Here is a 21803-nt window from a genome sequence, read left to right on the forward strand (position 1 = left end):
TGATCCTGAGAATTTTTTTCATTCATCTGCTGGCCTTTTGTATTTCAACCTTTGAAAAATGCCTTATTGCATGCTTTACCCATATCTTAACTGTATTTTTGTTTTGTTTTTGTTTAGTTTCTTGAGTTCTTTATAGATTCTGAATATTAATTATTATTTATCTGATTCAAGGTTCACAGATATTTTCTCCCATTCCATCAGTTGCCTCCTCACTGTGTTGAGTGATTCTTTTATAACACAAAGGCTTCTTAGCTTAATGTAATCCCATTTATCAATTTTGGTTTTGATTGCCTGTGCTTGTGGAGTCTTTTTTAAAGATTTTTGTGTAGTGAGAGAAATGCATAGGAGAGTGAGGGTCCTATCTAAGAAAGGGAGGAAAATCTGGATTCATAACAAGCACCAGAAGCCAGCCATGTGGAGGAGCATGTAGGCCAGAAAGCATGGGGCAGGTGGCCTGAATGCCACGTGCCTTGGAGGTGCAAGGCAGCAAGGGCCCACAATGGCAAAAGACCAAAGAAAAAGGGGCTTGGAGTCTTTCAAGAGGTCTTTGTTATGTCAATTTCTTTCTGAGTTTCCTTAATGCTTTCCTCTAGTAATTTGATGGTATCAGGTCATAGACGTAGATCTTTGATCCATTTTGAGTTGATTTTTGTATAAAGAGTAAAGTAGGTGCCTTATTTAATACTTTTGCATGTGGATATCCAATTTTCCCAGCAGAATTTGTTGAAGGGACTGTCCTTTCTCCAGGGATCAATTTTAGCTCCCTTGTCAAAATTACTTCTGTATAGATGCATGGATCAATTTCTGGGGTTTCTATTCTGTTCCATTTGTCTTCATATCTATTTTTTGCTAGCGCCAAGCTATTTGATTATGATTGACTGACTGCCCTGTAGTATGTCTTGTGATACATCTGGCTTTGTTTTTGTTGTTTAAGATTGCATTACCTATTCAGAGAGTTTTGTGTTTTAATATGAATTTTAGCTTTATTTATTCTAGATCTGAAAATGTCCTTGGGGTTTTGATTAGGATTGCATTGAAACTGTAAATTACTTTGGGTAGTATGGACATTTGAAGATCTTTTTTTTTTTTTAATTTTTTGATAGGCAGAGAGGACAGTGAGAGAGACAGAGAGAAAGATCTTCCTTTTCCGTTGGTTCACCCCACAATGGCCACTGCAGCTGGTACACCACGCTGATCCGAAGCCAGGAGCCAGGTGCTTCCTCCCGGTCTCCCATGGGAGTTCAGGGCCCAAGGACTTGGGCCATCCTCCACTGGACTCCCAGGCCACAGCAGAGAGCTGGACTGGAAGAGAAGCGACCGGGATGGAATCCGGCACCCCAACTAGAACCCAGGGTGCCAGCACCGCAGGCGGAGGATTAGCCTATTGAGCTGTGGCGCCACCCATTTTGAGGGTCTTAATTCTTCCAGTTGACAAACATAGATGATATTATTTTTATTTTTTGTTCTTTAATGTTTTGTAATTTATTTTGTACAGTTCTTTCACTATCTTGGTTAAATTTACTCCAAGATATTAAAATCTTATAGCTATTGTGAGTTGTACTGATTTTTTTTTAATTTTTATTTTTTATTTTTTATTTAGTAAATATAAAATTCCAAAGTACAGTTTATGGATTACAATGGCTTCCCCCCCATAATTTCCCTCCCACTCACACCCTTCCCATCTCCCGCTCCTTCTCCCCTTCCATTCACATCAAGATTCATTTTCAATTGCCTATATACAGAAGATTGATTTATTATATATTAAGTAAAGATTTCATCAGTTTACACCCACATACAAACACAAAGTGAACAATACTGTTTCAGTACTAGTTATAGCATTACTTCACATTGGACAACACATTAAGGACAGATCCCACATGAGGAGTAAGTACACAGTGACTTCTGTTGTTGGCTTAACAATTTGACACTCTTGTTTATGGCATCAGTAATCTCCCTAAGCTCTAGTCAATGGTTGCCAAGGCTATGGAAGCCTTTTGAGTTCACCAACTTCGATCTTATTCTGACAGGGTCATAGTCAAAGTGGAAGTTCTCTCCTCCTTCAGAGAAAGGTACCTCCGTCTTTGATGACCCAATTCTTTCCACTTGGATCTCACTTGCAGAGATCTTTACTTTAGGTCTTCTCTTTTTTTTTTCCAGAGTGTATTGGCTTTCCATGCCTGAAATACTCATGCGCCCTTGATAACCAGAATCTACAAAGAAATCAAGAAACTCCACAACAACAACAACAACAACAAAAAAAAAACACTTAAGAGATGGGCCAAGGACCTCAATAGACATTTTTCAAAAGATGAAATCCAAATGGCCAACAGACACATGAAAAAATGTTCAAGATCACTAGCAATCAGGGAAATGCAAATCAAAACCACAATGAGGTTCCACCTCACCCCGGTGAGAATGGCTCACATTCAGAAAAGAAATCTACCAACAATAGATGCTGGAGAGGAGGTGGGGAAAAAGGGACACTAACCCACTGTTGGTGGGAATGCAAACTGGTTAAGCCACTATGGAAGTCAGTCTGGAGATTCCTCAGAAACCTGAATATAACCCTACCATTCAACCCAGCCATCCCACTCCTTGGAATTTACCCAAAGGAAATTAAATTGGCAAACAAAAAAGCTGTCTGCACATTAATGTTTATTGCAGCTCAATTCACAATAGCTAAGTCCTGGAACCAACTCAAATGCCCTTTAACAGTAGATTGGATAAAGAAATTATGGGGCACATACTCCATAGAATACTATACAACAGTCAAAAACAATGAAATCCAGTCATTTGCAACAAAATGGAGGAATCTGGACAACATCATGCTGAGTGAATTAAGCCAGTCCCAAAGGGACAAATATCATATGTTCTCCCTGATCAGCGACAACTAACTGAGCACCAAAGGGGAAACCTGTTGAAGTGACATGGACACTATGAGAAACAGTGACTTGATCAGCTCTTGTCCTAACTGTTGATGTACAATGTAATACTTTATCCATTTTAGTATTTTTTGTTTTGTTTTGTTCTAGTACTATTGGTTGAACTCTGTAATTAACACACAATTATTCTTAAGTGTTTAAATTTTAACTGAGAAGTGATCCCCTGTTAAATATCAGAGTGGGAATAATAGAGAGAGGAGATATACAATTTGGGACATGCTCAATCTGACTTGCCCCAAATGGTGGAGTTTGAAATGTGCAGGGGATTCCAATACAATCCCATAAAGGTTGGATGTACCAATACCATCTCAATAGTCCAAGTGATCAATTTCAGTTCACAGTTGATCACACTGATAGATCTAAGAGTCAAAGGGATCACACAAACAACAACTAGTGTCTGCTAATACTAACTGATAGAATCAAAAAGGGAGAGAACGATCCATCATGGGAAGCGGGATACACAGCAGACTCATAGAATGGCAGATGTCCTAAAAAGCACTCTGGCCTCAGATCAGCGCTTAAGTTATTCAGATATGGCTGAAGAGTTGTATTGATCTTACAAGTTGTTTCTAGCCATGTCATTGTCTGTATACAAAGGCTATTGATTTTTTTAATGTGTTGATTTTTTGATTTTTTTATATTTTTATCTTTTATTTAATGAATACAAATTTCCAAAGTACAGCTTATGTATAACAATGGCTTCCGACCCCATAAATTCCCTCCCACCTGCAACCCTCCCCTTTCCCTCTCCCTCCCCCTTCCATTCACATCAAGATTCACTTTCAATTCTCTTTATATACAGAAGATTAGCTTAGCATACATTAAGTAAAGATTTCAACAGTTTGCACCCACATAGAAACACAAAGTGAAAAATACTGTTTGAGTACTTGTTATAGCATTAAATCTCAATGTACAGCACATTAAGCATAGAGATCCTACATGAGGAGTAAGTGCACAGTGACTCCTGTTGTTGACTTAACAAATTGACACTCTTGGTTATGGCGTCAGTAATCACCCTAGGCTCTTGTCATGAGCTGCCAAGGCTATGGAAGCCTTTTGAGTTCACCAACTCTGATCATATTTAGACAAGGTCGTAGTCAAAGTGGAAGTTCTCTCCTCCCTTCAGAGAAAGGTACCTCCTTCTTTGATGACCTGTTCTTTCCACTGGGATCTCACTCGTGGAGATCTTTCATTTACTTTTTTTTTTTTTTTTTTTTTTTTTTTTTGCCAGAGTGTTTTGGCTTTCCATGCCTGTAATAATCTCATGGGCTTTTCAGCCAGATCCACGTGCCTTAAGGGCTGATTCTGAGGCCAGAGTGCTGTTTAGGACATCTGCCATTCTATGGGTCTGCTATGTATCTCGCTTCCCATGTTGGATCATTCTCTCCCTTTTTGATTCTATCAGCTAGTATTTACAGACACTAGTCTTGTTTATGTGATCCCTTTGGCTCTTAGTCCTATCATTATGATCAATTGTGAATAGAAATTGATCACTTGGACTAGTGAGATGGCATTGGTACATGCCACTTTGATGGGATTGAGTTGGAATCCCCTGGTATGTTTCTAACTCTGCCGTTTGAGGTAACTCAGCTTGAGCATGTCCCGAATTGCACATCTCTTTCCTCTCTTATTCCCACTCTTATATTTAACAGTGATCACTTTTCAGTTAAGTTTCAACACTTAAGAATAACTGTGTATTGATTACAGTATTCAACCAAAAGTATTAAGTAGAACAAACAAACAAAAAATACTAAGAGGGATAACGTATTACATTGTTCATCAACAGTCAGGCCAAGGGCTGATCAAGTCACCATTTCTCATAGTGTTCATTTCACTTTAACAGATTTCCTTTTTGTGCTCAGTTAGTTGTCGCCAATCAGGGAGAACATATGGTATTTGTCCCTTTGGGAATGGCTTATTTCACTCAGCATAATGTTTTCAAATACCTAACAGGGATCACTTTTCAGTTAAAATTTAAACACTTAAGAATAATTGTGTGTTAATTACAGAGTTCAACCAATAGTAATAGAACAAAAAATAAATAAATAAAACTAAAATGGATAAAGTATTGCATTGTACATCAACAGTTAGGACAAGAGCTGTTTCTCATAGTGTCCATTTCACTTCAACATGTTTCCCCTTTGGTGCTCAGTTAGTTGTTGCTGATCAGGGAGAACATATGATATTTGTCCCTTTGGGACTGGCTTAGTTCACTCAGCATGATGTTTTCCAAATTCCTCCATTTTGTTGCAAATGACTGGATTTCATTGTTTTTGACTGCTGTATTGTGAATTGAGCTGCAATAAACATTAATGTGCAGACAGCTTTTTTGTTTGCCAATTTAATTTCCTTTGGGTAAATTCCAAGGAGTGGGATGGCTGGGTTGAATGGTAGGGTTATATTCAGGTTTCTGAGGAATCTCCAGACTGACTTCCATAGTGGCTTAACCAGTTTGCATTGTTAGTGTCCCTTTTTCCCTCACATCCTCTCCAGCATCTATTGTTGGTAGATTTCTTTTCTGAATGTGAGCCATTCTCACCGGGGTGAGGTGGAACCTCATTGTGGTTTTGATTTGCATTTCCCTGATTGCTAGTGATCTTGAACATTTTTTCATGTGTCTGTTGGCCATTTGGATTTCATCTTTTGAAAAAATCTATTGAGGTCCTTGGCCCATCTCTTAAGTGGGTTGTTTGTTTTTTTGTTGTGGAGTTTCTTGATTTCTTTGTAGATTCTGGTTATCAACCCTTTATCTTTTGCATAGTTTGCAAATATTTTTCCCATTCTGTTGGTTACCTCTTCATTCTCCTGACTGTTTCTTTTGCAGTACAGAAACTTCTCAATTTGATGCAATCCCAAATGTTAATTTTGGTTTTGACTGCCTGTGCTTCTGGGGTATTTTCCAAGAAGTCTTTGCTGGTACCTATATCTTGCAGGGTTTTTCCAATGCTCTCTAGCAATTTGATGGTGTCGGGTCGTAGATTTAAGTCTTTAATACATGTTGAGTTATTTTTGTGTAAGGTGAAAGGTAGGGGTCTTGCTTCATGATTCTGCACATGGAAATCCAATTTTCCCAGCACCATTTATTGAATAGACTGTCCTTATTGCAGGGATTGGTTTTGGATCCTTGATCAAATATGAGTTGGCTGTAGATGTTTGGATTGATTTCTGGTGTTTCAATTCTGTTCCATTGGTCTATCCATCTGTTTCTGTACCAGTACCATGCTGTTTTGATAACAACTCCCCTGTAATATGTCCTGAAATCCGGTATTGTGATGCCTCCGGCTTTGTTTTTGTTGTACAAGATTGCTTTAGCTATTCGAGTTCTCCTGTGTCTCCATATGAATTTCAGCATCATTTTTTCCAGATCTGAGAAGAAGGTCTTCGGTATCTTGATTGTTATTGCCAGGTGAACAGCAGCAGCAGCAGGCACCGGGCCATCAGAAAAGTGCATGTGGCCCGCAGTTCCCCACCCAGTGCTGGGAGAGAGCCGAGGAAGCAAGTACCTCTGGGGGGAACTGCACGTTTCCCCCAAGGCCACCTCTGCCTTGGTTCAGGCTCTCATCTGATCTTGTCTGGTGGGGTCACGTGCAGAGACAGGGGTCAGAGGGCAGCCCCACACACAGTACTTAGGAACGGGGAGCTTTGCGATGCCACGTGGTCGCGGGTGAGCACTGTCGGCAGCAGCTGCCCTGAGCCCAGGCCTTCAGTCCCTGTCACAGCTCCGTCCAGTCGATGGGCTTCTTGCCAGACTTCCGTAGCAGCTCATTGGTTTTAGAAAAATGCCCGCAGCCAAAGAAGCCTCTGTACACCGACAAGGTGGAGGGGTGGGCCATCTGCAGGACGTCGTGCCGCTTCCGGTCGATGGCGCTGCCCTTCCTCTGAGCGTAGGAGCCCCAGAGCAGGAAGACGAGGCCACTGGAGTTGTGGTTCAGCCAGGACACGACCGCATCGGTGAACTACTCCCAGCCCCGTCCTTATGGGAAGTGGGCTGGTGGGCGCGGACGGTGAGCACGTTGAGCAGCAGCACGCCTTGCTTGGCCCACCCGGAGAGATCTCCATTGCCAGGATGAACGAAGCCTTCTATGTTTGTGGACAGCTCTTCCTAAATGTTTTCCAAACTGGGTGGAGGCGGGACAGGTCTCTGGATGCTGAAGCAGAGCCCGTGCGCTTGATTGGGTCCGTGATATGGATCCTGTCCCAGGATGACAACTTTCACGTCTCGTATGTCACACATCTGGGTCCATGTGAAGACCTGGTGTGGGGGCGGATAAACTGTGTGATGCTTTCTTTCTTCCGCAACAAATCCCATGAGCTTGATAAAGTACGGCTTCCCGAACTCCCCGCAGAGGTGCTTCTTCCAGCTCTCCCCAAAGCCCATGGCCACATTGCGGGCCGCGAGCCGCAGCAAGGCCCCGGCCTCGTTCCTCTGGATGCGGACCAGCTACTCCGGGCTGAGCGGCGGCGAGGGCGGAGTGCCGGGCTCGTCCTTCCCAGCCTGGGCCTTCTTGGCGGGGCTAGCCTCCGCATCTCCACTCTCCTCAGTCGCAGCCGCCACGCTGGTCCCCGGGGCGGCTGGCTCGGGGCTGCGGGTGTGTCGCTTGCCCGCGGGGCTTGGGGAGAAGAAGGAGTAGAGGGTCTTTTGGCCTATCATCCCGAAGCCGACAAGGCAGCAAACGCGCACCGCCCGGGGACCCGCTAGGCTGGCTACTGCAGCGACCTCCCGATTTTTGTGCATTGATTTTATATCCTACTACTTTGCCAAACTCTTCTATGAGTTCCAATAGTCTCTTAGTAGAGTTCTTTGGGTCCCCTAAATAAAGAATCATATCATCTGCAAAGAGGGATAGTTTGAGTTCTTCCTTCCCAATTTGTATCCCTTTAATTTCTTTTTCTTGTCTTATAGCTCTGACTAGAACTTCCAGAACTATATTGAATAGCAGTGGTGAGAGTGGGCATCCCTGTCTGGTACCAGATCTCAGTGGAAATTCTTCCAACTTTTCCCCATTCAATAGGATGTTGGCTGTGGGTTTTTCATAAATTGCTTTGATTGTGTTGAGGAATGTTCCTTCCATACCCAGTTTGCATAGCGTTTTCAACTTCTGTTTGCTGTGAAAGGTCTTTATTTCACCTTCATTCACAAATGAGAGCTTTGTAGGATATAATATTCTGGGCTGGCAATTTTTCTCTATTAGTACCTGGGTTATATCTCGCCATTCCCTCCTAGCTTGTAGGGTTTCTGATGAGAAGTAAGCTGTGAGTCTGATTGGTGATCCTCTGAGAGTAATCTGACGTTTCTCTCTTGCACATTTTAGGATCTTTTCTTTATGTTTCACTGCAATGAGTTTAATTACAACGTGACGTGGTGAGGATCTCTTTTGGTCGTGTTTATTAGGGGTCCTATGAGCTTCCTGTACTAGGATGTCTCTGTCCTTCTCCAAACCTGGGAAATTTTCTGCTAGCATCTCACTAAAAAGGCCTTCTAATCCTGTCTCTCTCTCCATGCCTTCAGGAACTCCTAGAACCTGAATGTTGGGTTTTTTTAATAGTATCCTGAAGATTCCTGACAATATTTTTTAGATTTCTAATTTCCTATTCTTTTCTTTGGTTTGACTGTATATTTTCCTGTTCTCTGTCTTCTAGATCTGATATTCTCTCTTCTGCTTCACCCATTCTGTTTTTAAGGCTCTCTAATGTGTTTGTCATTTGATCTATTGAATTCTTCACTTCATTATGATTTCTCATCACTATCGCAGTTTCATGTTCTACTAGTTGTTTCATTTCATTTTGATTCCTCCTTAATATTTCATTTTCATGAGAGAGATTTTCTATCTTGTCCATTAAGGATTTCTGTAGTTCAAGAATTTGTTTTTGAGAACTTCTTAATGTTCTTATCAATTTTTTGAGATCCTCTTCTTGCATTTCTTCTATCTCATCATCTTCATAATCTTGAATTGGGGTGTCTGTTTCATTTGGGGGCATCATAGTGTCTTCCTTGTTCTTGTTACCTCAGTTTCTGCATTTGTTGTTTGGCATATTGGAGATATTCTTTGGTTTTTTTTGGTGTGGTATTTTTTCTCGTTATACTGTGATTCTAGATTAAGAGGACTGTCTGCTTTTGATGGATTCTTAGAGGCTGTGATGGGTGTGGCCAGAGAGCTCTGTTTGGGTCTTCAGGGTTAACGTGTGCCAAAGGTGATTCACCCTGTTTTTTTCTCTTGCTGGCTCGCTCTCTCTCTCTCTCTCTCTCTTTTTTTTTTTTTTTTTTGACTCAGTTGGGTAGTAATTCCATACAGCTGAGTGGAATTGGGAGTAGCTGATGTATGAAATCTGGACCCTGTGGGTATTCGTTTGCTTACTGCTGGGACCACACAAAGAGTTTATGCAGCCCTCAGTGTGTTCTCAGATTTCACCACAGTCTCTCACCAAGTTGTCCAGTATGGAATTTGTGTATTTGGTGAGTTCTCTTGACCCCCCCTCAGTTTTTCACAGTCTCAGTTGGTTAGCTCCACAGTTCCCTTAGTTGTTAACCTCCTGTTATTTCTCCCCACCAGAGTCAGGTTTTTCTGCTTGGCTAATGAGGGGCACCCGCTTTACATATGCAAAATGGCGCGTGCTGCTTTACTTACATAAAATGGCGCCTGCCCTTTGTCTTGCTCAGGTTTGTAAGCTGAGTGGAGAGAGAGGCTAATGTTCGTGCTGGTTCCCCTTATTTATTCAATTTTTCCTCTCCTCCAGCCAGCCTGGTGAACTTTCCCCAGTGGGGTTTCAGGCCTCGTTCTCTGCAGGCTCTTTCTACCTTTCCCCGCCAATGTCTTGGGTTACTGAGAGGTTTTTGTCTCACCTCCCCTTCCAGCACTGGCGCGCAAACCCTGCGGCTCCAGTGGCTCCCATGGCTCAGCTTCCACGCAGTGGGTGACCTTGCTCTCCCTGTAGGTCCTCCGAGTCACAGCCACTAGATCCGGAAGAGTTTCCTCTGCAATTTTTTCCTAATCCTTTTTCTGAGGCTACCGTAACTCCACTTTTATTAAACTATCTTTTCCCAGACTATCGGTGCATGCCCTCACTATTCCGCCATCTTGGCTCTGCCCTAATGTGTTGATTTTTATATCCTGCAAGTTTACCAGACTCTCTTATGCATTCCATATGGGGTCTTTCAGTTCCCTTATGTATAGGATCATGCCAACTGCAAATGGAGAATTTGGTTTCCTCCTTTTCAAATTGTATCTCTTTGATTTCTTTTTCTTGCCTATTGTTTCTGGCTAGAACTTCCAGTTCCCTTATATATAGGATCATGTCAACTGCAAATGGAGAATTTGGTTTCCTCCTTTTCAAATTGTATCTCTTTGATTTCTTTTTCTTGCCTATTGTTTCTGGCTAGAACTTCCAGGACTATATTGAATAGCAATTGTGAAAGTGGACATCCTTGTCTGGTTCTGGACCCTAGTGGAAATGCTTTCAACTTTTCCTTATTCAGTATGATGATGCCTGTAGGTTTGTCATATATTTTCTTGATTAGGTTGAAGAATGGTCCCTTTGGTAAGTCATATTGTCTTCCTTGTTAATATTTCTTTTTTTTCTTTGATTTTTACACATCTACAGAAACTCTTTTTGAGATCTCCTCTGAAGTCTCTGTTCTGGGAATGTGCCTCTAGGCATAGTGGGATGCCTGCACCTTCAGCAGATATCTGAACTCTGGTCAACATTTGCATGTGGGTTTAAAGTCCAGGGTAACACTCTAAACATGTGTGATAGCTCTCCTCTGTATTTAGCCAAAGAGTGGGGATGATCACACTGTTTGATAGGTGAGTATTTCTTCAAGTTCTGTCTTCTAAGAAAAGATTAAGAATAATTGCAACAATTCTTTCTTAAATGTTACGTAGAACTTCTCAGCAAACCCTTCAGGGCTTGGTGCTTTCTGTTTTAGGAGGTTGTTATTGACTCAATTTTAATTAAGTTTATATTTACTTTTTACCTGTTTATTTGGAAGTCAGAGAAATAAGTCTCTTCTCTTGCTGTTTAATTCACCAAGTGACCACAACAGCTGGAACTCAGCAAGCCTGAAGTTTGGAGCCATAAACACAACCCAGGTCTCCCATATAGGTATAATCCAAGTCTTTGATTTGAGTGGTAGAGACACAAAAATTTGAGGCAGTGCCTACCAGTGTACACATTAGCAGAAAGTCTGAATTGGGAGCGGAACCATGATTTGTACCAGGGTACTCCAATATTGGATGCAGACATATCAAGCAGCAACTTAAAACACACTTTGAAACACACTTTGAATTTCTTTAATAGATATGGAAACTTTCAGAATATTTCTTTTGATGTTATTTGAGGCAGATTGTGTCTTTATAGTAACTGGTTTATTTCTTCTAGATTAAAGCTCTAATATTCTTGTAAGGGTAATTTAAAAATCATTAGTCCAGCATTTTCTATCCTTTCAGTGGAAAGATTGGTCAATGCTATTCTATTACTAACACAAGCAGACAAAGAGTTTTACTTGAATCCTATTTTTTGCATTAGTTCTAACAGGTAACCTAATTATTGGCTTATCACCTTGAATTTGCTTAGTTTTGGTTTTCGGCTTTTCTATAGTAGGTCTGAATAAACGTCAAGTTTTTCATAAGCATTATTAACTTTGAAGGTCTCAGCCTCCACCACTTTATTTCCCTTAACATCAAACCAGGACTATTTTACTCACTTTTTTTGTAGAAGTGTCTAAAATAAGCATTACTGTGGTGTGTGGTTCTTTTAAAATACAGCCTTCAGCAGGTATTTCATTTACATGCCTGTGATGTTAACAATATGTTAACAAAGTCTTACTTGGGCTAGAACTTAGATAACCTCCAAAACAAATCATCTTTAATATATTTTGACACTCTCACCTCTGTATCAGCTACTCTCTGGTGTACCTCATGAAGTTTTACTTCATCCACGCTCTCTCTATTCCAGGCTCAAGGGTTTGTGGAGACTACATATCCAGCTTTCAAGTTTTCATCTGTTCAGCTGCATTCATTCCAGTTGCTTCTTTGGAAAGTTTTAGCTGTCCTCAGATATAGTGACTATTTATCTCAGTAGCAACAGGTTTTACTGGAATCCAGCTCATTGTGTTGTGGAAAGGTCAGCTTTCCCCGCAAGAACCTATGAAACTGTAATGTCTGCTTGTCAGATTTTCTTTTCTCAGTGATCTCAATACTGTATTGGTTGATACACAATACTTGACATCTTCCCACAAACTTTTCTCAATGCTTTTTGTTATGTATTTTTTTCTGCCAAGAGATTTTAACCAGGTATTCAAAGTAAAATTACCTTATTTTATTTCTACAGTCATACTTTTGGTCCACTAAGAATATATCCTGATATGTCACATAAGAAAAATGCACTGTTAACTCATTTTGATACAATTTTAAAATTTTGAAAGTCCATCACATTTTCAGATTTATTTGAAGGACAGAACAACAGAGAGAGAGGGAGAGATGGATAGATATTACATTGACTGGCTCACTGTCCATATGGTCACAACATCCATATCTGGGCCACACTGAAGCCAGAAGCCAGAAATCACATCCTGGTCTCCCAAGGGAGGCAGGGGATCAATTACATGGGTCATTTTCCACTGCTTTCCTAGGCACATTAGCAGGGCACTGGGTTGGAAGCAGAGCACTCAGTATTTGAAGATGCACTCCAATGGAGGATGCTGCTATCACGAAGAGTGGCTTAATCTGCTGTGGCACAATTCTGTACCCTCTTTTAAAATTAAGATTTAGTTATTTGGAAGCCAAAGTAAGAGATAGCTAATATGGGATATCATCTGTCACTTATATTAGTTTTTCCAAAATAGATGCTTACCACAGAATAATATAATAAAACTATTTCTACTAATTATTTTTCTATTTTTATAACTTTTTATATAACTCATAAACAATGCTTGTATAAAAATTTATACCAAGTTACCAAAAGCATACAATTACCAAAAAAGTCCTGGGTTGTTGTTACATTCAGTTTTTTTTTTTAACTTTTATTTAATAAATATAAATTTCCAAAGTACAGCTTTTGGATTATAGCAGCTTTTTCTCCCCATAACCTCCCTCCCACCCGCAACCATCCCATCTCCGGCTCCCTCTCCCATCCCATTCACATCAAAATTCATTTTTAATTATCTTTATATACAGAAGATCAATTTAGTATATACTAAGTAAGGTTTTCATCAGTTTGCACCCACACAGAAACACAAAGTGTAAAGTACTGTTTGAGTATTAGTTATACAGCTAATTCACATAGTACAACACATTAAGGACAGAGATCCTACATGGGGAGTAAGTGCACAGTGACTCCTGTTGTTGATTTAACAATTGACACTCTTATTTATGGCATCAGTAATCACCCGAGGCTCCAACGCTGATCTTATTTAGACAATGTCATAGTCAAAGTGGAAGTTCTTTCAAGTATCATTTCTGAAATGAAAAGACTTGAAAGTCATTACTCTCCTCATTACAACAATAATCAGCTAAACAAAACAAATATCAACAGCTTCTCTGGGCACACTAAGGAGTTGCAGTTACAATGCAATGAGCACCCAGGAATCATCAAAGGTCGTAAAGCTGGAATCACAGCTGGGACCTGCTTATCTGGAACAGAGCCCTGGCTGAAGCACTTAGAGGGTAACTTTGTGTGAAGGCAATTTTACCCAGTGGCTGGAGGCCATTCCTACCATGAATGGGAAACTCCCAGGCAACATGGACTTAGGGATCCAATACTTTGCTTTATCTTGAGGAATCCCACCAACTTTTCACAGTAGAGGGCTTAGAAACATCATTTATTAGCTATGACAGGGAAGAGGAACAATAACCATTGTGAAATAGGATGAAAACCATCTTCTTATTTAAAGGCTTAAATGTGAATCGTTACATTCAGTTTTTGAAGGATGCATTCAACTTAATGATAAAATGCAGACATTATGTGGTATTTCATTACCTTTGGTAAAATTTATTCTCATTATTTTGTCTCCTCACAATATTAACTCTGATATCCACTATGTGCAGGATCTGCTAGTACTAGGATTTCAGAAAAAAATTAAGGCTGGATCTATCAGAGGCAGGTATATCCAAGAAGCAATGCTAGCTTGGATCCCACTCCCACTTTAATGTTATTTGTCTGCACAGATGGGCAAGGCGAGAGCTCCATGGAATCCACTCAGGAGTCTTTCGATTCCCTCTCAGTTGGGCAAGAAGCAAACTTTTGTAGGGGGGGAGTAGCGATGGAAGCCATCTCTAAAGAACTCAAATGGTTGTGCTGTGGTGTGTTTGGGCCAGTGGCACCAATGAAAGAGTCAGTGTGTCCCCACTGCTTAGATCCTATTGTCTTGTTTATGATTGCTGTTGATGTGGTGCCCCTCCTGCAAATTTAAAAGGGAAGGGAGGTTTGAGGCCCACACTCAAAAGTGAGGGGGAACACTAGCACTTATGACACTAGACGAGACTTTGTTCCCTGTCAAATGTTTGTTATGTAGACACAGCCACAGTGATCTGAAGCAGGATTCGAACACATAGTGCATTCATGAGTATCTTCGTATGCTCTTTTTTTTTTTTTGACAGGCAGATTTAGACAGTGAGAGAGAGGGATAGAGAGAAAAGTCTTCCTTCTATTGGTTCACCCCCCAAATGGCTGCTATGGCCGGCGTGCTGTGCCCATCCGAAGCCAGGAGCCAGGTGTTTCCTCCTGGTCTCCCTTGTGGGTGCAGGGCCCAAGGACTTGGGCCATCCTCCACTGACTTTCCAGGCCACAGCAGAGAGATGGACTGGAAGAGGAGCAACCAGGACAGAATCCGGCTCCCCAACCGGGACTAGAACCCGGGAGACCAGGAAGAAGCACCTGGCTCCTGGCTTCGGATCAGTGCAGCACGCTGGCCTCAGCAACCATTTTGGGGGTGAACCAACGGAAGGAAGACCTTTCTCTCTGTCTCTCTCTCACTGTCTAACTCTGCCTGTCAAAAAAATAAGAATTAAAAAAAAACTTACTAATAGAAAAAGGATGAATACTACCATGTACTATGACTTAACTATTTTACTTAATGTCAGAGTGTTTGCTGCTTCTTTAACCCTCCAGATAACAAGCCAAAGAATAAAGAAAAAAAAAAACAAGAATTAGGTAATTTAAGGATGGGCATTGCCAATAAATTTCTGGAACACTGTAAATTTTGAAATAATGAAATATTTTATATTTCTATTGCTTCATGTAACACACACAAACACACAACACCACTCTCCAGAGCTGCAGACATTTTCTGACAGTAGGGATGGCCATGAGACAGCTCACAGAGCAGAACCATCGCTCTTCACAGACCATAGCTGAAGGACTGGGGGAGCAGAAGCCCTGAACAGGAAAGGTGTTGAGAAAATCACCAAAAAAAGTTTGCTGAAATTTACCATGCCCTAGGTTACAAAGAGATGCTCTTAATTCCTATAAGCTGTTTATTTTCTTTAATGTGGATAGACAGGGCGCTTTTAAAAAATGATTCATCAATGATTATGTTGCAGAAGTTGTGGAGTCATAGTTCACCCATGAAAAGAGCAGGGTAATTTTCTCATGGCTTGGAATCCTGTAGATGCATCATAAAGATCAGAAAAAATTCCGCAGGATGTCTCACTGGATGGGCTGTCAGGAGAGAGCTGCAGCTCTCTTTGGGTAGGACATGTGCATGTGTGTTGGTGCATAAGTGTGCATGTATGTGTTGAGGAGGCCAAGGCATGGTGGGAACAGTCTCCCAGCTGTCCAGTCTCTTCTTTGCAGGCACAAAAAGGTGAAATTGCTACCCATGCTGCATCTAACTTAAGTTTTCTAGTAAAAACAAGTGTGTGTGTGTGTGTGTGTGTGTATGTATGTGTTAGGGTGGTTGACCTCTCCTTGTGCATCTCCAAATCTCAATAACTTAGCCATGAAGCTTTAGCAAAATTAACTAACAATGGCATTTACAACAACTACACATTACCCAAAATCCTGGGTCACAGAAGAAAAGTACCTACTGGGTGTAGGCAGAATTACGTCTTACAGCCCCTGGGATATATTCTATATCAGGTGTATGAAGAGAATTCACAGGCTAGTTCTAATATTTCTGCATTTTTAAAAGGTTATTTATTTTATTTGGAAGGCAGAGTTAGAGAGAGGGGGAGGTAAAGAGAGAAAGAGAGAGCAAGAGTGAGAGTAGAGTGAGAGCGAGAGAGAGCAAGAGAGCACCTCCAATAAGCTGATTCACTCTACAAATGGCCAAATTGGCTGGGCAGGGCCAGGTCAAAGCCAGGAGCCAGGAGCTTTATCTAGGTCTCCCATGCAGATGGAAGGGGCCCAAATACTTGGACTTTCCTCCACTACTTTCCCAAGGAGATGGATTGGAAATGAAGCAGCCAGAACTTGAACTGGTGCCCATATGGGATGTTGGTATTGCAGGTGGCATCTTAACCTGTTATGCCACAATGTCAGCTCCCAGTATTTGCATTTTAAGGTTGCAAATTATTAAGCAATGACGTTATTAAATCTGCAGCCTCCTACATGGGTTTTAGGCCTACGCTGTGTGGTTCAGTTAATGTCCCAGGCTTCTGGGACTCCTTGCTCAGTTAGGGTTACACTGTTTCCTCTACCTCTTAAGCATGTGGCCCCCATTGTAGGTTGGGTGAAAGTACTGTTTCATAGGACTTGGCCTATTGGGGAAGTCCCCATCCCTGAGTCCTGAAGAGTAAGCTGCCAGCCAGGCACAGTGTGACCTTCTCAATCAGTAAGGTAGGAAGAGATGAAAGTGGCTGGAATGGGCCAACAGGTGCTGGACTATTCTGATTCGACCATGGAAAGGACACAGGAGTCCATCTGAGATGACCTGTATTCTTCCAATGCCAGGTCTCCCAGTGGATCCCAGCCCAGGGCTCGTCCTAAGGAACAAGGATGTGTTGCTGCCTAGAGGAGCTAAAGTTGAGTCTGGGCAAGTCAGCAGACAGCGCTGAGACCTTGATTTTGTACAAATACACACATGGAAATTAAACAGTTCTTAGTGAGCCCAAGGGGGTCCCAAGTCTTAAACAAGAATCCAAATGCCTATAGACATTTGGATAGAAATATTTCTGCCCCTCCAACCAACACCATATATGGGGAGGGAATTGGGGTTCAGGAGAGGACATAGCTCAAACCTATCTACATTTGTGTTAGCATACAGTGTTCACTAGAGAGTGTGCATAACATTCTAACCCACATGGCACTGGAAGACAGACTAGGCCACATGCAACCTTCCTGGGCACCACAGCAGGAGGGACAACTCGGACATGGCATCCTCTCTGCTGCCATGCAAGGGGGCTGTTTGATACTTCTCTACCCAGAAGGAAAAGACAAGTTCAGTAAAATGCTTCTTAAACCACTTGGGGATATGATGAGCCATCATGCATGAACATGGCACTTCTCAACATTTCATAAATCTAAAACATCTTTAATCTCACTAACTGAATACAGTACTTCATCTCAAATATTTTTTGAAAAAACTTTTCTAAGTAAATTGCCACCTTAAAGCATAATAATTTATTTCCAATAAAGGATTTCTTTTTTTTAACTTTTATTTAATGAATATAAATTTCCAAAGTACAGCTTATGGATTACAATGGCTTCCCACCCCCATAACTTCCCTCCCACGTGCAACCCTCCCCTTTCCCTCTCCCTCCACCTTCCATTCACATCAAGATTCATTTTCAATTCTCTTTATATACAGAAGATTAGCTTAGCATACATTAAGTAAAGATTTCAACAGTTTGCACCCACATAGAAACACAAAGTGAAAAATACTGTTTGAGTACTTGTTATAGCATTAAATCTCAATGTACAGCACATTAAGCATAGAGATCCTACATGAGGAGTAAGTGCACAGTGACTCCTGTTGTTGACTTAACAAATTGACACTCTTGGTTATGGAGTCAGTAATCACCCTAGGCTCTTGTCATGAGCTGCCAAGGCTATGGAAGCCTTTTGAGTTCACCAACTCTGATCATATTTGAACAAGGTCGTAGTCAAAGTGGAAGTTCTCTCCTCCCTTCAGAGAAAGGTACCTCCTTCTTTGATGACCTGTTCTTTCCACTGGGATTTCACTCGCGGAGATCTTTCATGTAGGGTTTGTTTTTTTGTTTTGTTTTGTTTTTGTGTTTGTGTTTGTTTTTGTTTGTTTGTTTGTTTGTTTTTTTGCCAGAGTGTTTTGGCTTTCCATGCCTGTAATAATCTCATGGGCTTTTCAGCCAGATCCACGTGCCTTAAGGGCTGATTCTGAGGCCAGAGTGCTGTTTAGGACATCTGCCATTCTATGGGTCTGCTATGTATCTCGCTTCCCATGTTGGATCGTTCTCTCCCTTTTTTATTCTATCAGCTAGTATTTGCAGACACTAGTCTTGTTTATGTGATCCCTTTGGCTCTTAGTCCTATCATTATGATCAATTGTGAATAGAAATTGATCACTTGGACTAGTGAGATGGCATTGGTACATGCCACTTTGATGGGATTGAGTTGGAATCCCCTGGTATGTTTCTAACTCTGCCGTTTGAGGTAAGTCAGCTTGAGCATGTCCCGAATTGCACATCTCTTTCCTCTCTTATTCCCACTCTTATATTTAACAGTGATCACTTTTCAGTTAAGTTTCAACACTTAAGAATAACTGTGTATTGATTACAGTATTCAACCAAAAGTATTAAGTAGAACAAACAAACAAAAAATACTAAGAGGGATAACGTATTACATCGTTCATCAACAGTCAGGGCAAGGGCTGATCAAGTCACCATTTCTCATAGTGTTCATTTCACTTTAACAGGTTTGCTTTTTGGTGCTCAGTTAGTTGTCACCGATCAGGGAGAACCTATGGTATTTGTCCCTTTGGGAATGGCTTAATTCACTCAGCATAATGCTTTCTAGATTCCTAACAGGGATCACTTTTCAGTTAAAAATTAAACACTTAAGAATAATTGTGTGTTAATTACAGAGTTCAACCAATAGTACTAGAACAAAAAAAATACTAACATGGATAAAGTATTACATTGTACATCAACAGTTAGGACAAGAGCTGATCAAGTCACTGTTTCTCATATGTCCATTTCACTTCAACAGGTTTCCCCTTTGGTGCTCAGTTAGTTGTCGCCAATCAGGGAGAACATATGATATTTGTCCCTTTGGGACTGGCTTAATTCGCTCAGCATGATGTTTTCCAAATTCCTCCATCTTGTTGCAAATGACCAGATTTCGTTATTTTTGACTGCTGTATAGTATTCTATAGAGTACATGTCCCATAATTTCTTTACAATAAAGGATTTCTTTTTAATTAAAAAAAAGACAAAATAGAGGATGCAAATGTGAGAATTGCTGCCTTCACTTTGAACTGCCAAGGATGGGTCAGACACAGCCAGGAAGAGAGGACTCTATTCCCCTTGCCCCTCACTCTCACAGTTCAGGTCTCTCTAACCTCAGCTGCACCATCAGAGAACATAAGACAAAAGTCAGAATTACAGGAGATCAAATCCAAGGCTTCTTTTTTGTGCTAGGCAGGTGTTTAAATGTGCAAATGCAGGTTGCCATGCCTGTCTGTGGACATCATAGAGACACTTCAGAACAGTGCTCAATCCCAAGAGTGCTCATGACTCAGCCTTTGGTGACTTGAAGTCTATGGGTTGCCCATAGGCCTGTCCACTTCTATACTTTCTTTCTTTTTTTTTTTTTTTTTTTTTTGACAGGCAGAGTGGACAGTGAGAGAGAGAGACAGAGAGAAAGGTCTTCCTTTGCCATTGGTTCACCCTCCAATGGCCGCCGCGGCCGGCGCGCTGCGGCCGGCGCACCGCGCTGATCCGATGGCAGGAGCCAGGAGCCAGGTGCTTTTCCTGGTCTCCCATGGGGTGCAGGGCCCAAGCACCTGGGCCATCCTCCACTGCACTCCCTGGCCACAGCAGAGGGCTGGCCTGGAAGAGGGGCAACCGGGACAGAATCCGGCGCCCCGACCGGGACTAGAACCCGGTGTGCCGGCACCGCTAGGCGGAGGATTAGCCTAGTGAGCCGCGGCGCCAGCCTCACTTCTATACTTTCTTATCTTTCTTGAGCATGTTACACTTTTTTCCTGTTGCATCACTGACACTGTTCATAGATGCTGGGCATACATTCACAGTGCCACAGCTTCTCCATCTTCTCCTTGGGGTAGATGAGTTTCTAGATAATGGCGAATGAGCCTCAGCTACATGGGGTCCAGCTGATTCTTGCTGCAACCTGGGAGTGGTTGTACTGCAACCAGAGGTTTTTGGCAGTGAAGAGTTATGGAAAGAGGCTGATGAGGAGCTGGGCCATGAAGTTGCCCACAAAGAGGCTCTGCTGCACACTTTGCCACCAGGAAGCCTGGGGAAGGGACAACCAGCTCCTTCAAGGCTATCTGCAGACATCTTGCTATTCCTTTCAGTCAGCAGGAGAGGCCACTCAAACTCTTCTAGGAACCTCTCATGGTTGACTTGCATAAGTTGGCAGTCCTATGCACTCAGGACCAGGTACCTGCACACTGCATTGCCGCTATAGGGGCACCTCTCCTCCATGCTCTGGCCTCAGCAGCCCTCTTCTAGTTTGTCTACAAACTCCAGAGTCCAGATACAGTGTCTTAAAGGCTCTAGGAAGGGCTGCACCTGCGGGTGGCAGGCCAGGTCACCCCTGCACGGGTTCTGGTCCAGTCTGCTTGAGCTTAAGGTTGTGAGCTGATACACAGAGGGAAGGCTGGAACTTGGCCACCAGCTTCATAGGGCTCACCTCCAGAGAAAGTGCGTTGATCTTTCTATGCAACTGGAAAATGGTGGAAATGAGCGTATTGAGCAGGTAGAAGGGTCAGGAAGTTGACGGGTTCAACTGTGCTGCTGCAATCCTGTTTCTGGGGCTCCCTGAGAGCAGGGAGGGGCTGTTGCCAGGGTCTGCCATCAGGAGCTCATCGGTGCTGAGCAAGTTCCAAGATGGGGGATTCTTCTTTTCCATGAGGTTGTGCAAGATGCCATACTGGGGAAGCGGTGATCCTGTGTCCTTGTTGGGCTTCTCCTCGTCTGCCTGCTCTAAGCCCAAGATGCTGCTGAACTGCATTCCATTGCCAAGACAGGGCAAGCTCTTCTCCCAGTTCTGCAGACCTGCTAGGAGTGCCAGCTGCCTCCTCTTCACACTGGGGACCAAGCTGCCCACCGCTACCAGGCTTCTTGAGTTAGCTGGAGTGCGGGAGGACAGTCCTGGAACTCACCGAGCAGTCCAGGTCAGCGTCTTCGGCCTCCATCACTTTCATAGTGTTATTGCTTTGAACTTCTACATCTTCACTCAGTTCAATTGAATCCATATTCTACTGTACTGGGACTCAAGTTCTGTGCTTTGCATCAGGGCCCTAACAGTAGAGTTTAGGCACCAAGTGGGGGAAGGTGCGGGGTCAGCAGTGGAGCCTGTGCACAGAGGGCCTGGTGGGACCCCCAAGTATTTTCCACTCTTTGTGTGTCAGTGAGCTGTGCTCACGTGTGACTTGCTGAGACTCTACCTGTCACTTCCCCCCTGCAGTACAGCCACAATTCCTCTGCCTAGTGGGGCACACGCTGGACCAATGCTCAAGGGCGCACTCCCCAGGCCGGTCGCCAATGCGCTCAGAGGATGTGCAATGCAAGCTCCTTTTGGGCCAGAGTTGGCGGTGGCTGGGGCTGTGCACGTTTTATGCAGAGGAGCAGCCCCTAGGACAAAGGTCCCTGTGAGCTGTGTGCTCCCCTGAAGTCACTTCTCTAAAATGTGGCTTCTCAGACCCTGGAGTGTGGCTTCAAGTGCCTCTTTTTCTTCTTCTGGGCCTCCCACTATTCCTCTGCT

At 42.5% G+C, this 21803-nt stretch overlaps 1 pseudogene; it reads right to left on the reverse strand.

Moving 5' to 3' along the window:
• Positions 1-6523: 6523 nt before the first annotated feature.
• LOC100359093 (uracil-DNA glycosylase pseudogene) lies at positions 6524-7776 on the reverse strand (annotated as a pseudogene).
• Between the last annotated feature and the right edge of the window lie 14027 nt (positions 7777-21803).

This window comes from Oryctolagus cuniculus, chromosome 16 (assembly GCF_964237555.1).
Source record: "Oryctolagus cuniculus chromosome 16, mOryCun1.1, whole genome shotgun sequence".
In the NCBI taxonomy this organism is placed as follows: Eukaryota; Metazoa; Chordata; class Mammalia; order Lagomorpha; family Leporidae; genus Oryctolagus; species Oryctolagus cuniculus.